The 15,905-nt window shown below is 43.6% G+C and overlaps 1 long non-coding RNA gene across 2 annotated transcripts in view; it reads left to right on the forward strand.

Annotated features, from left to right (window-relative positions):
• Positions 1-2,516: 2,516 nt before the first annotated feature.
• Positions 2,517-15,905, forward strand: part of LOC119088986 — a 36,921-nt gene continuing 23,532 nt past the window's right edge. For both annotated transcript variants that reach the window (XR_005092747.1, XR_005092748.1), the window contains exons 1-2: positions 2,517-2,741; positions 6,428-6,493. This is a non-coding gene — a long non-coding RNA (uncharacterized LOC119088986). The remainder of the gene's footprint in view (positions 2,742-6,427; positions 6,494-15,905) is intronic.

The raw sequence follows: 15,905 nt of genomic DNA on the forward strand, positions 1-15,905 counted from the left end.
TACAAATTAGCTAAAAAAGAAAAGAAAAGAAAGAAAAAAAGAAAGAAAGAAAACATATCTTACTTGCTCATGAATAATGCAAATATGAGGACCATTTTTGTAAAATACATGACAAATCAGTGTAAAAGGAATTTATGTATAAATTGATTTACAAATTTAATAGCTTTCTTGCTTCCCTTAAGCAATATGCCTTTAAAAAAATATCATTTGCCCTAGGGAGGTACACAGGCATATATGTAATAAAGCATGCCTAGTGAGATCTGCAATTTTGCTAAAATTAATCACTACTTGCCAACATTAAGGGAAAACAGTAATTTGTAGGGCTGCAGTGAATACAAATTTTTTAAATTATGTTGTATCCTAAGGGGAAATTAGCCACATAAAAATACATTTTCAATAAAATAGTTTGGAAAGTTCAGGACCCTGGTACTTAGTACTTTTAACAGGGGAACAATATTTTTTATCACCTTCATTATTAGCTTGCATGAGGGTGCTTATCAGAGATGGTCTCAGTCCTAAGAAATTGAAAGGAGAACAATAACATTCAAATCAGACCTCCACCATTGCATCCCGACTCTTCAGAGTTCTCCAGCTCTGCATTGCGCTACCCTCAATGAAGTTCCTTGCATAGAATAAATAAGAACTCAACACAGACAGATTTAGAAGCCTTTGGACGGTAGGGATTTGTAGATTAGGTTGGACGTAAAAATGTGGTTTTGTTGAGAAGGCTACATTTTGTTGAGAAGGCTCAAACTAGGGCCCGCTCTCTCTAGGGGGGTTCTTCTCTCTGGCTCCATCCTTTTTAAAAGCATGTCTCTGTGCAGCTGTAGATAACGGAGAGAGTCAAACTCAGCAACAGTCTCACAGGCACACCAAGCTGTGTGGTTTCCATGGGAACCCCTCCCTGACAAGTATCCCTTCTTCCTATGAACAAAGTCTCATGAGCTCCCGTGTTAAGCCTGTGTCTACTCGTACATGTCCACATCTTGTGAATGCCTAACCGTCTCCTTCCCTGAATTAATCCCACCGCTGTCTGACTTTTTAATGCCCCATTAAGGGCAGCTGTGCCTTAATGGTAAAACAAGCAAAAACCCACACCTCGTCACGTGGACAGGGGTAGCCTCAAGTGTCTATTCATGGACAGCCTCTCCACCGCCCTTGCCTTGTCTCACACTGCCCTTGACCTTCCTTCTTCTACATCCTCATCAGAGGCTACTGCAAACCTCCTCCATCAGACATATGGCCTCCCCGCATCTGAACTCAGTGGTCCAATCTACCAGCAAGCTTATTGGCTCCTCCCCCAGCCTCATCCTTTTTATATGTCCATTCTAGGGGGCATGGAGCTGTTCCCACTACTTTCCTCGGGAGTCTTGAACTGTTAACCACTATTCTCTGTCCTGAATGTTCTCTTTTTTGGCTTTGACTTTCGCATATACCAATTGCACATATGGATTTCACTCTGACGTTTCCATACATGTATATAATCATACATTCTGACCATATCCCTTTTTTCTTGTTTCCACTCCCAGTTTTGCTGATCTCTTTCCTCTTCCCAACTAGTGCCTCTTTATCCTCCCCCATGGGATGGCCCTTCTGTATGCTGTGAATGTGTGTTGCTCTCATTGGTTGATAATGAAGCTGTTTTGGCCTATGGCAAGGTTAGGTGAAACAATCAAACTGAGGTCTAGGTCTTGAAGGAAGAAGATGGGGTCAAGAGAGATGTGTGTGAGCCAGCCGCCCAAGGAACAAGATGCAAGAGGACCAGTAAGCCATGGACCACACTGCAATAAGTAGATTAATAGGAATGGGTTAGTTTAAATGTAAGAGCTAGTTAGTAATAAGCCTGAGCCATCAGCCAAGCATTTACAATTAATATAAGCCTCTGTGTGGTAATTTGGGAAGTGGCTGCTGGGTATTTGGGACCAGCAGTCAGGACAGAAACTCCCCTCCATTTACAATCTTCTTTGTTTTAAATGACCCAGTGAGTTTCATTGGTGCTGTGGATATCGCTCTATATAAATAAAACACTGATGGCCAGTGACCAAACAGGAAGTATAGGCGGGACAAGGAGAGAGGAGAATTGGGGAAACAGGAAGAAGGAGGGAGAGACACTGCAGCCACCGCCAGGACAAGCAGCATGTAAAGACGCCGGTAAGCTACCAGCCACGTGGCAAGGTATAGATTTATAAAAATTGGTTAATTTAAGATAAAAGAACAGTTAGCAAGAAGCCTGCCACGGCCATACAGTTTATAAGTAATATAAGCGTCTGAGTGATTATTTTATACGTGGATTATCAGACTGTGGGGCTTGGTGGAGCCTGGAGAGAAGCCCTCCAGCAACACATTGGGGTTGCTTTATAGGAGCGTGGGCATCTTCTGAATTGAATACACTTCTGAATCGAGTATCTCTTCCTCATCAGGGAGGGGTGGGGCCTAGTCCCCACCCCCCACCTCTTGCTGTGTTCTGAATGTTCCATCTCTCATTATTGCTTGGTTTGTTTCCTTGGTAACACAGACTCTTTTGAATCTCCTGTCTCTCTCGCCCTCTCCACTGTCGGCTCCCGAATACTGATGGTCCTCCGGGTTCTTTGGAAAACTCTATTCACCCTGCAACAGTCCATTCTAACTGGGAGATGGAACCACACCAGTTACTTCAACTGAGAGATTTTACCATTGAAGAATTGTTAACTTGGTAAAACATTCACCAGGCGACCGAGAAGGTGAAAGAACTCTCAGATCAGGTATGTCAAGGTGGGTCCTGTAGGAAACAACTCCACCCTTAGGGCTAGGGGATCACCAGAAGAGGCTTGTGTTGTTAAAATCAGAACTCAGGAAGAAGACCGCTGGGCCCAATCTCAGAAGGAAAGGGCAGGTGACAGAACCAGAGTCTCTCAATGCGGAAGCTGGCTCTGCGGCTACTTCTGGTCCCCACAGCTGAAGCTGGGGTGCTGGTGTGAAGAAGGGAGGCTTGAGGCTGGGAAGATGGCTCAGTGGTTAGGAGCACTGATTTCTCTTGTAGAAGACCTGGGTTCAGTTCCCAGCACCCACATTAGGTGCCTCACAACCACCTGAAACTCCAGTTCTAGGGGATCTGATATCCTCCTCTGGCCTCCAGAGGCACCTGCACAAATGTGGCATGTACACACACACACACACACACACACACACACACCCCTATACACACATATACACACACATACACACATATACACATACACACATACACACACACACATACAGACACACACATATACACATACACACATACACACACAGAGACACACAGACACACACATACACACATATATACACATATATATACACACACATACACACATACACACACACACACACACACACACACACACACATGCACGCACACGCGCGTACCTCTCAAACAAACGGTGCTGTGGCAGGCTCATACCCGTTCCCTCTTCCAGCTTCCATTCTCCCTCCATTGTAAGAGCCTAAGAAGAGGCCAGTTGGCACACCGGAAACACGGTCTACAGATCCAGTTCCAGCATCAGAAAGCAATCATGGAGAGTGAATTTGGAGTCATAGATAAGAACTGGCCCAAGCCCATAGCCTTGAATACCACCAAATGACTCTGAAACCTGTTTCCTGAGCCCGAGTGTCTGTCTGGAGCCCCAGACTCATTTACCTGGTCTTCCGTTGGAACAGTTCTTTGGATGCCCCGTTTGGACAGCAAATGCAGTCCATTCCAAGTTGCACTCATTTCTCTCCTCCCCGTCCCCAGCCCTGTCTCCTTCCTCCACTGTTTTCTCCAGATGAGCGAAGGGCACCTTTGCCTGTGTGTGGAGCACACCAATGTCACCCTGGCCGAATACCCTTGTCCCTTTACTCTCCACACTGAGTCAGCCATCGACTCTCCATCCCCGTCTCTCTTACTGGGTTAAAGCATCACTTCCTGTCTCCCCATCCCGTGTCTGTTCTTTGCTGTACCCCAGCCTCTAATTTTCTGTGGCGATTCCATATACAGACAAAACACTTTCTAAAAGACAAGTGTCGCTCACCTCCCAGCTGTCCATTCCTGGCTTCCCCTAAGCTTTGAAGTCATTCTCTTCGGCTTACATAATTTCCAGTCTTAATTCTCCTGTGCCCCATCCCCTTCCCAGTGCAACCCAAACTCAGTGCCCAGAGCCCGCTACATTGCATAGCTTCACCACTTTACGTAATCTCCCTCCCTTTTAGATATCTGCACATCCCATTTCCTTTCTGGATTAATCTTCCTATTTCCTGTCTCCAGCCCTTTATCTGTCAACTCCTTTCTGTCCTTCAAGACTGAACCAAAGTTTTGACCTCCAGGAATATTCTGTCTCAGTCCTTCACCACCCTCCCCAGTCCCCGTCTGTTAATTCCTCACTTAAAGACCCCAGATCCATTCGTGGTAGACATTGTGGTGATGTTGCTGAGTGGATGAGGGGAAGGGATCTTGAGCCAAACTGTCTGCTGAACCTTGGACTTTTTACTGTCTGTGAGACCCGTCCACCCCTCACTTCTCACATATGTGAAATGAACCTCATAATACTGTGATGTTTTCCTGACATGGTTCCATGGCCGTTGAGTGAGATAATACACGCTAGTAAATCTCAGTCCTGGGTTTCACTCATTGTTTTCAAAGAACCTTCTTTCCTTGGCTCTTGGTGCATGCCAATCATGCCACACCAGAGCACAGACTGGCAGCACTTTAGAACAACACTCCTCTTCTGCTTCTCCACTCTCGGCCCTGTTTAGGGTCGAAGGGCCAGGACCAGATGGATATTGAAGTTGCCCTTATTCCATAATTCTTTGGAGATAGGCTTGAGCCTCCTCGTGTTTTCTTAGGCATGAGGACCCTCTGCTCCCTCCAGGAGAAAGACTGGATGCTTTGCCAGCCCCAGGCTGGGGATGTTTTTGCCTTGGAGTGGTGTTCAAGTAAGTTTAGTGGGAACTCCATTAACGTTTTCATGGGAAAGATGGAATTGGCCGGCACCCCACTTCTGCCTTCCAGTTTTGCTAGACTTCTGGCTGGGCCCCTAGAGAAGAATCCAGTGATGCATGAACTGAGGCGGCCCAAGTTCCTCCCTCTGGGCCATTCAGCTGTAGCCTGGGCTACACCTTAAGACAAGTGCTCTTCCCACACATGTATTTTATGCTTTTGAACCCAGGTTCCAATGGGAGCATAAAACATGCTACTCCAAACGAGATGACCCCCTGCTAATTCTTCCTGCCACACACAGAGAAAAAGGAAGCCAGTAACACACATGTGAATGGAACTTCTCCAGAGCGCCTTCTGACCACCATGTATGAAGCCCTCGACCGTTACTATTGAGATAGCGATATCTAGGGAAAGTATGTGCGCAGAAGGAAGACTCGTGCATATTTTGCTCTAATTTTCTTTCCACCAGACCTTCGTTGACTTTTCACAGATTTCCCAGCAGAAAAAAAAAAAAATGAGGGTGGATGATAGCATGGGAGAAAAATGTTCCACTGTGGCCAGTTCATGCTCCTCCAGAGAGTGACTTGGACGCACGTGCAAAGGCAGCTGGGAGTCCCAGCCGGCTCATGAAGCCGGTGGGAAGGCTCTGCTCTTCCCTGGGAGCTGGGGTGCAGTGACCTCCGTCTTTCAGCCCTCTGGGAGGATGTGGCTCACCCTGGCTCATGTCCTGTTACACGCTGTCACCTCAGATGGCCTCACTGTAGCCATCTGAACCACAGCCTGGCTACATCATGTCTTCCTCCACCAACTGCCCACTGCCCTTCCACCACCCATAGGTATATCAAGTCTCTGACAGTCCTACACGTAGACCATGAGGAGTTCTAGGGAAAGTGTAGTAGAGGTAATAGTTTTTTTTAACATGATATTTAGCACCATTTCTTAAAGGAAAAAGCAAGTGGGCCTAAATAAGGAGGGAGGGAGCTGAAATATTGATGGCCTGCAGGTGAACTATCCTCCCAAGCAATACAGGATTGACCTATGACTTATGGTCCCTGAGAGGGCTTGTGTACTAATACCCAAGTGCCGAGTCACAAAACCCAAGAGTATGCAAGAACTCTGTGTGTATTTCTCATCGCCGTTGCCTCGTGAGTGTATGTTATTTATCCCTAAGATACTGCAACCAGATCACGGGCTGGCCTTTTAATGGCTCTAGATGGCTGTTCCTCATGCCTGACCTATGGCAGGTATATGCTTGTTTGAATGAGAACGGCTCCCATTGGCTCAATTTGATGATTGGTCCCTAGTTGGTGAAACTGTTGGGGAAGGATTAGGAGGTGTTGTTGGTATTGGTTTTATTGGCACAGCATAATTCTATAGAGACTCCTATAGGTGTGACCTTGTTGGAGGAAGTGTGTCACCAGGGATGGGTTTTGAGGTTTCCAGAGACTGACATCATCTCCAGTGTCTTTCTTTGCCTCTTACTTTCAGGTCAAAATGTGAGCTCTCCCAGCCATGCCTTTCCTCCGCCATCACGGACGCCAGCCCTCTGACACGGTAAGCCAATCACACACTTTCCTTTAGAAGTTGCCTTGGTCAAGGTGTTTTATCATAGTAATAGATAATGGACAGAAGGGAAATCGGAATGGTAGTCAGTTATTATGACATAAACCTATTATGGACTACCCATGAGAGCTATCTGATCTACTCATAAGTTAGTGAAAGACACAGTTTCTGTTTTCAGAAATTAAGGGCAGTTTACGTTATTTACTTTAATGAGATAAAGATACATTGACTTAACTAGTTGGCCTTTGAGTATAGTTTTATTGAAATATATTTGGTCTATCTATTTCTAATTCTAAATATTTTTTGCTAGAGTTGTGAGGGGCCACTTCTCAAAAAATAGTGAGCTAAGAAAAGCATATTTCATACCTTTAATTTTTAACAAAGGAAGATTTGTTTAAATGAAGTTGTTCAGTGTAGCATGAACCCTAGTTGGTCTTAATAAAAACCCAGAGCCAGATATCAGAGCAAATGCTGAAAAATCAGAGAGGCAGAATAGACAGCCACCAGAGAGTTCTTACCTAGCCAACTCCTCAGCATGAAAAAGGGGGTGAGATCCTGTCTCCACCCACCTTATATTACTGTCTCCACCTCCCTAGTGCTGGGATTAAAGGTGTGAGCCACCACCACATGGCTCTGTTTCTTTTTTAGACAGACTCAGTCTTGTGTAGCCAAGGGTGGCATTGAACTCCTGATCTTCCTGCTTCCTCCTCCCAAGTGCTGGGATTAAAGGTGTGTGCCACCACCGCCTGGCCTCTATGGTTAATCTAGTGGCTGGCTCTGGCCTCTGGCCTCTGGCCTTCAGGCAAACTTTATTTGTTCAAGTACAGACAAAAATATCCCCACAGTTCAGAAGCCCAGTCTGTAAAATGGAACCAGCGGGACAGCTTTGGTGAAGGTCACAGGCCTCTCCTTGATATTGTGCCCACATCGTCATGTGCCCAGAGGGGCACTGCTGGTGATGGTTGAAATAAGCAAAGACCAAGCTGGTCATCGTCATCGGGTACCAGGGAGTTTAAAATCACAATTACAGTGAACTGTCGCTGCACACCAATCAACATGGCTGCAGCCAGGAAGGATGAGAAGTCCAGATGCTGGTAATAACCAGAAGACACCTGATCGTGCGTGTGCTACTGAGGGAATAGGAAATAGTGTAGCAACTCTGAAAAGCAGGCTGGCAGTTCCCAGAAACCCTCAACGTGAAGCTGCTGTCCAACACAGTGGCATTTGTGAACATTCTCTCAGGGGAACGACAACTCATGTTCACACAGAAACTTATACCTGAATGTGTATATGGACCCCCTAGATGTCATTGAACAGAAGAATGGTTAAACAAACTGTGGTATGTCCACGTGACAGAATATTATTCAGCAGTTATAAAGAGTCAGTTACTGATTCAGGGAAACAATCCAGAGGAGTCTCTACAGAATTATGCTGTGTCAATCAAACCAATACCGAAAGGTCACACATGTGTTATATTATTTGTGGAGCATTCTTTAAAGGACAAAACTGTAGAAAAGAAAAAAGATTTTCACTGCTGGGAACTGAGAGTGGGGGAGGGAGGTGGATATGGCCACAAGAACACAAACTGGGGGATTTTGTTGGTGCCAAAAATAGTTTTTATCTTGTCCATACTGGCGCCACGATCCGGGCTGTCATACTACACTGCCCTTTCATGAGATACTGAAACTGGGAACATCTGTGCAAAAGGCACATGGAGAGGCTAGTTTTTCAGCATCTGCATGGAAATCTATGACTTCGAAATCATCTTTGATCATAAAATACTGCTCTCTCCAAATCCCGTCTGTGATTCTGGCAACTCCAGGCAGCCTTGTTGCAGGTACCACTTGCCCACGATTTATCTTGTCACACCGGAAGGAATTACGGTTCTAGAGAGAGCCAGGCTGTCCCATCATGTAGGGGGCACAGAGGTCTTTGTGCTCACAGATAAGCACTAGGGGAACCTGGAACATTAAGTACAAGAGGCTGTTCCTTCAAGGGAAGGAATGCAAGACGTGTTATCTGTCCAAAAGCAGAAATGCTTTCTAGCCTGGTGACCTTCGCTCTGTGTGACCCGAGACCACACTGGATCCTCCCCCAGACCTTCATCATAAGTTCGCTTTTCTGAGTCGTTATGGAAGAGGTCGTGTGTGCTTTACAAAGAGTTTCGATGTAGTCGTGTCTGCTCTTTATTTAGCTCACTTTGTTCCTCAAGGAGACTTATGTATGCTTTCTTGTGCACACGGGATTGAGTTATCATCACCAGAAAAGTTTTTCACCAAATTCTGCTGAAAATTAACCTTATTCGGGGTCAGACTCCTGAAGACTGAATCAACACCGATACTAAGTCCTGTTGAACCAAACTGCTTTCTTACCTCCCTCAGATGTCTCTCTGCGGACTTGTGAAGGTGGCAGAGACACCCCCACCTCCTTTCTCCACCCCCTCCCCCCCCCACACCATCCGGCAAATGCCAGAGTCAAAGTCACCTTTCTCAAAGCTCAACTTTCTTCCAACACAGTCAAAATACCCGCCTGATCTGATGTCACCATCCGCACAAGGTCAGCGCTGGAATAGGCCTGCTGCTCTTCCAGGTCATGCCCTCCTTAAACTGGATAGGCATTTAGGTGATTCGACAGCAAACCTAAGCAATAGACGCAAAGAAGAGCAACACGGGATTATTGGTTAGTTGGTGACTACACCCTCCTCAGGCTGAAAAATAATTTAGGACGTTATTTCTAAATATGTGTTGTTTACTGTGGTAAATGGAATTAAGGCCCCCATCCTAATTCCAAAAATTTATGTGGTAAATGGGATTTTTTTTTTTTTGCATGTGTGACTGAGTTAAATATCTTGACAGGAAGAGGATTCTGGGTTTTCCAGATGGATGAAACAGTGAAGGTTTTTACTTAAGGGCAGAAGGAGGCCAGAGAGAAGAGGAGGCAATTTGATAAGGAAAACAGAGACCAGAAGGATGGGAGTGTAAGTGAAGAAATGCTGGATCCCTCTGGGAGCCAGAGGAGGCATTGAATGAATTTACACCAGAAACCTTCAGAAGGGTCAGCCCTACTTGTCACCTAGATTTTACTCTTACAGGATTCATTTCGGATTCCTGACCTCCTAAACCACTTGAGAAGAATTGGAGTGTGATGCTGTAATGTCTTAAATCACGGTTTGTGGTGGCCTGTTACGGCAGCGACGGGAAACTAGACTTAGAGCATGAGATGAACACAAGGTGGAGTGTGAGCATCCTCCCCTCTCTCTGATTGTGGTGGGGTGTTCATCTGAGGGCTGGGGACATGGCTCAGCTATGGCGTATTGTGTAGAGTGCACAAAGTCCTGGATTGGATACCCAGCAGCACATAAACTACGCATGATGACTCCGGCCTGTAACCCAGCACTAGGCATGCAGGGGTAGAAAGATCAGAAGTTCAAGGTCATTCTTGGCTACATAATAAGTTTGAGGACCCAGTTGAACACATACACACACACACACACACACACACACACACACACACACACACACACACACCACGATGCATGGGAGATTTGCCAAGGTATCACAGTGCCTTAGGCATGACTTTTCCACATATAATACATGCAAAACTGAGAATAATTTGGCTAACCCTACTTTTCTAAATGTTCAACTGCCAGCTATTTAAAAATAAACTCTTCCATTTTTCTGTGACAGGGTATCATCTTCAGATTTATCCTCTTGACATTCTGAGCAGGCAGGTCTCCCTGCTCTAACACCCACTGTCCTCCAGTATTTTTGAAGTTTCTATCCAGCAATGCTGACAGAATCTCCGTGTTTGCTCATCATCCCAGGATAAAATTCATCCAGATGTAGACGTTTACACTCAGCTTAAAATGATGCGAATTCAGAAATATGTCCCTACCTGACAATAACCCAGTTAGTTATCCTGTAACCAGTGGCCAGAGGGGATCTCCAGATCCCTGCAGATTCAGGGGTAGGGGACATTTGCTGCTGGGTTGTTTTTTTTTCCCAGTTCACGAGGCCACCTCTGTGTTGGGCCATGTGCAATGCTTGGGTACACAAAGGGAATTCCAGAAAGTGGCAGAAGGTAAATTGTAGTGTGTGCCATACTTATAAAAATAATCCTTCTGATGGTTTTTCTGACTTCAGTGTGACAGTTTTTGCTTTATACTTTATTTTGTTATGTTTTGTTATCTCTTAGAAGCCTGTTCTTTTTTAATGAGAGACAGAAAGGGAGTGGATCCGGATGGGAGGGGAGGTGGAGAGGGACTGGATGGAGCAGAGGAAGGGGAAACTGCAATCGGGTATTATAGGACATATTGTTTGAGAAATGATTCTGTTTGCAATAAGATGGGAAAATAACTAAGGATCTGTTGGGTTGATATGCTGGGCATCGTTTTATTTTGGTGCAAGATGGCATCTGTTTACTTTCTCACTATTATTGAAAACGAGAAGGCCAGTGCAAGTCCTGGGATTTGTCACAATTATGAAACCACTCACTAGTTTCCGGGATATTTGACCTTTTCGGTAAAGAAATAAGAATCTAGAAAGCATTGTAGTATCTCTCTGATACCATTCCCTCATCCCCTTGGTGTAACTTAGGGTCAGGAGGGGATGAATTCCCTCCCAGATCCGGTGGGGGCACTCAGATTTCCCATGCACATTGATTAGGGAGGACACGTGACTTCACATTGCACAACAAAGTGGAATTCCAGACATTTGCTAAACGGTTGACAGGGAAAAACTGTGGCCTGCCTTTTGCTGCTGTTGCTCATATCCATCAGCCAAGACACAAGCCAGTCTGAAGACAATCCACTCAAGGGAAAGGCCTAACTATAACAAGAAGGAGGAGGAGAGTAGGAGGAGAGAGGGGAGGGAGAGAGGGGGGAGGAGGAGGGAGAGGAGGAGGGGGGAAACTCATATAGAATACGAGTATAGAATATCATCCTTAATCAAATGGAATCTGACATTCATGCAACCTTAGCATCCGTCATTCCTAATCAAGGTTTTGCAGAAGGAAGCCCCAGTGGCCCTAAGCCATACCCTAATTGCTGTGACTCTCTCATGCATCGTAGGTACCACACACTGTTCTTGGGAGATCCAAGGAAACCCGTCGCTCCAATCACCTTCTGTGCTCAGTGCTTCAGATAAGGAACTTGGGTCAACCAGAGGAGCTCGACTTTCCAGGCAGATAAACTAACAGCTCACCCTTATTTGTCTAAGCTGTTTTACATTGAGATATCTATTTCTTGCAGTCAAAAAAGCATCCTACCTGATACAGAGACCAGCATTCTTTTGGAGATTTTTTTTCTCTCTCTCTTGTACTTCAGCAGTTGGTCAGACTGCAGTTTCCTCCACGTGGTGGGAAAATCTGGTTCAGCAGATGCAGACTCCCGCAGGTCATCTGAGGAATCTGTCATCTCTTGATTTGCTTCTCAGGCATTCAAACTATGCTGACCAGTGCAAAGAGGGTTAATCCAGCAGAGAGATTAGCAATTATAAACAGACGTGTAACTAACAATGGAGACTGGAAGTGCATGGAGAAATGTTCAAAATCCAAGTGGAAGCCAGGGACCTCAACAATACACTATGACTCATGATTACCTCTATTATACACCACGTATCACAGGAATGTGCAGTTAGATTAACATTCAAAAATATGGCAATTGTATTATTAGAATGTATGACAAAATGCATAATCACCTAAGTGCATGAATAAGAAAATTATACTACCCAAACTATTGAACTCTCCAGATGTTAAAACAGTAGGAAAACAAGAGCATTTATACACTAGAAAAAGACACGTGCTAACCACCCAGTGCTGCCCTCACTGGAGGAAAACTGTGCTTATGACTCTGAGCCTATGGACAAGACAAGAATGTCTGCTTTCATTGCTGTTACCAAAAGCACTGGAAGCAGCAGAGAGTGCATTTAAATAAGAGAAACTAAATAAAAGGTACTCTGGGCAGAGAGGAAAAATTCAAACTATTTTTGTTTGTAGATGGCATTATCTTATACAAAAACAAAACAAACAAACAAACAAAAAACTCCACAAAAAAAACCCTCCACAACAACAAAGCCTGGATGTGGTAGCACACACCTTTGATTCCAGCATTGGGGAGGCAGAGATAGGTGAATCTCTGTGAGCTTGAGGTCAGCCTGGTCCAGATAGTGAGTTCCAGGCCAGCCAGGGTTGCATAGTAAGACTCTGTCTTAAAAACAAACAACAACCCACCTAAGAAATTCATTTAAAAGCCATGCTAGGGGCTAGAAGATGGCTCAGTGGTGAAGAGCATTTGTTTTTACAGAGGACAGGATGTGGTTTTGGTTCTAACCCTCACATGGATCTGGTGCCCTATTCTGTCTTCCCTAGGGACCAGGCATGAATGTGGCACACATGTAAAATACGTGTAAAATAAAAACTCATGCATTATGTGTAAAATAAAAACCAGTAAATCCTCTTTCTTTTTAAAGCTACTAGAACTGATTACCAGCTTCTGCAAGTTTGCCAGGTAAAAGATCAACATAGAGGTTAGTTGGATTGCCACACACTGTCAAACAAAAAGTCAAAAGCAAATTCAGGGATAATCCCATTTATAATAGCATCAAAAATGAGCAAACTAATAAGGACCAAATATAACTGAAAAAAAATTTAAACTTCTACCTGAAAATTGTAAAACATTGTTGAAACCAATGAAGAGACACTTGAAATAAGGCAACAGGTTCACTAAGATTTCAAGTAGTATGATGGCAATGGACTTCAACTGATTGACAGAAGCAGTTAAGATCTATTAAAATCTCACCTGGATATCTTACAAAAACTGAAAAGCCAGTTCCAAAATCTACACAGAAATACAGAAGGCCTGGAAAACGATCTTGAGATAGCAACACCAGAAGCTTCCATCTCTTAGTTTTAAAGCTTACTTCGGCATTATACTAACCCAGTTTGGTAATGGAAAAAAAGAGTAAACATATTCCCTCAGTAGCACGGAGCCAAGAGATAAACTTACATATCCATGATCTACTGGTTTATGACAATGACCTCAAAATAATTATATGAGAAAAGAACCTCACAACCAACTGTAACTCCAGTTCTGGGGGACCCAAAAGTCTCTTCTGGACTCTGGGGTCACCTGAATGCATGTGGTGCATAGACAGACAAGCAGGCACATACAATAAAACAAATCTTTAAAAAAGAAAACTAAGCCAAACTATCGAAAACATGAAGCTGAAAATAGCCAATGTCTGGATGGAAAATGTATATCATGACTACACAATTAATGTAAAAGTTTGTAGGAGATAAGTTTAAAACATGGCAAAGTGTGCTGTGAAATAATCTTTTTGTATACTGTGAAGATTTGACTTGAGAGAGAAAAGAGAAGGCATAGACAGTCATACCAAAAAATATATAGTTTTAAGATAATAAAGTCCTTAAAAAGAGTGTAATGTAATATAAAAGAAAAAAAAGCCACATAAAGATGGGAAATACAGAAAGAGTCTGGGTCCTATATGTTACTGTGTTGTCTTTAAATTTTTTGGCTGCTAAGAGACACTTTAATATGAAAGTTGATAGATTAAACCAACCTATACATTTTAAAAATATCTTGACTTCAAAATTTAAGTCAAAAGGTGTGTCACTTTGGGAGAGAGATTTTGCTTTTATTTCCACAGTAAATGAGAAACTGTAGATTCATTCCAGGTTAAAGTTGATCAGATTTGATCAGGGAAGACACCCTGAAATCCTGGCTACAGACAAAGAAATAAACCTAGAAAAACTACAAAATGTGTAACATACATTTTACCTGCTCAAACATAAAACACAAAAAAATCTTTAACTGACTTGTGCACACCCCATATTCCATACTTGTAATGTATGCCACCTCTAAAAGTTTATGTATTTTCAGAACTAGGGGACCAGGCCCCAATGAAAACAGATGGCCCAGATGATCCACCATCCAGAACAGCTTCAAGGCTACTGACTGAGATGGTTCAACCTCACAAACTATTCCAGCCAAGACCTAACAATTATCCTGATTTTACCAAGGTTCCCCCAAAGCTAACAGTGCCCAAAAACAACAGGAAGTAGTCCAGAAAATGGGTTATGAATGTTTATTATCATTTAAGGGGGGTGGTTACAAATTGTTATTGGTAATAGTAAAAAAAAAAGCTAAACAAAAGAAATTAGAGTTCAAAGATATCTTTCTGAAAAGAAAAAGGGGGGGATATGAAAATGATAGGATAAGAGGATAGATTATTGAATCTACCAAAACTAAAAATGCAACTACTAGTCTTAAACATTTTACATTGGTATGGATTTTTGTATATTTATACAAATTTAAAGTTAATTTTATTATACTGTATATATTTACTCCTGTTTAGGGTACTATGCTTATGCAGCTCATTTAAAAATATAATGTATAATTAAGAAGTACAGGCAAATAGTCATCTATAATAGTCAAACTTATAGTCATATTAGATATGTTTTCAAGGTCATACACAGATATATTTAGATAGAGATTTAGTCTTCAAACACTTCAAAGACCCACAGAATATGGCATTTAATATGTTTAATAACCTGAGGCTTTTCCTGACAGTGAGACATGTCTGGTCCTGGCAGCACCAATCTACTTCAGAAAAGGTGATGGGCATGGAAGAAACTCTGTATGGAGTTTGCTTTCTTTATGATAAAAGCTAGCCCTTTGGGCAAAGAGACTACCCTTGCCTCAATTGCTGACAGTATATTGTCCAAACTGGACCAGCAGTAGGCAAAAGAAAGCATGCCAAACCTTGCCAAGACAAGGTAGGACAGTCCTTCAAAATTCCCTGCTTCTCAGAAATGTCTGTCAGGTATACCATGCCTGTGCAAGTGTTACAGCTCTGGAGGTAAAACTATCCTGACTTACCAGGAAGCCAGGCTATACCTAGAGCCACAATAGGACAGCTCTGGAGGGTAGAGTTGCAAAAAATAGACCAGTTCAGCCCTAGAAGGAAAGGTATCCTGACTTGTTGAAAGTCAGGTGATACTGAAGCTGGGGTGTGGTGGGGGATGGTCTCCTGGCAGGATATAGCAATCCTGCTCCTCTCCTAGGAGAGAGCCGTTATAGCTGAGCTTTGCTCTGCCACCCCACCCAAGGGATATCCCAGCAGATATCTGCTGCTTCTTCTCTCCAGCCCAAGATGTTGCTGCTTCTGCTTCACCCTGCTGAAGCGGAAACCCCTGAAGAAATATAGCAAGCTCCTCCGGTTCAGGCAGAAAGTTGTTACTTTTTCTGCTCTGCTTTGCTCAGCCCCACTACAGAAACATTTAAACAAGAGTTTTTCTGCTCAGTCCTCTAAGGGAATGTCTCAGCAAAGTTGTTCTGTTCTGTGCTGGTGAATGAAGATCTTCACCCAAGATTTTTGAGGAAGAT

Source organism: Peromyscus leucopus, chromosome 14 (assembly GCF_004664715.2).
Source record: "Peromyscus leucopus breed LL Stock chromosome 14, UCI_PerLeu_2.1, whole genome shotgun sequence".
Classification (NCBI taxonomy): Eukaryota; Metazoa; Chordata; class Mammalia; order Rodentia; family Cricetidae; genus Peromyscus; species Peromyscus leucopus.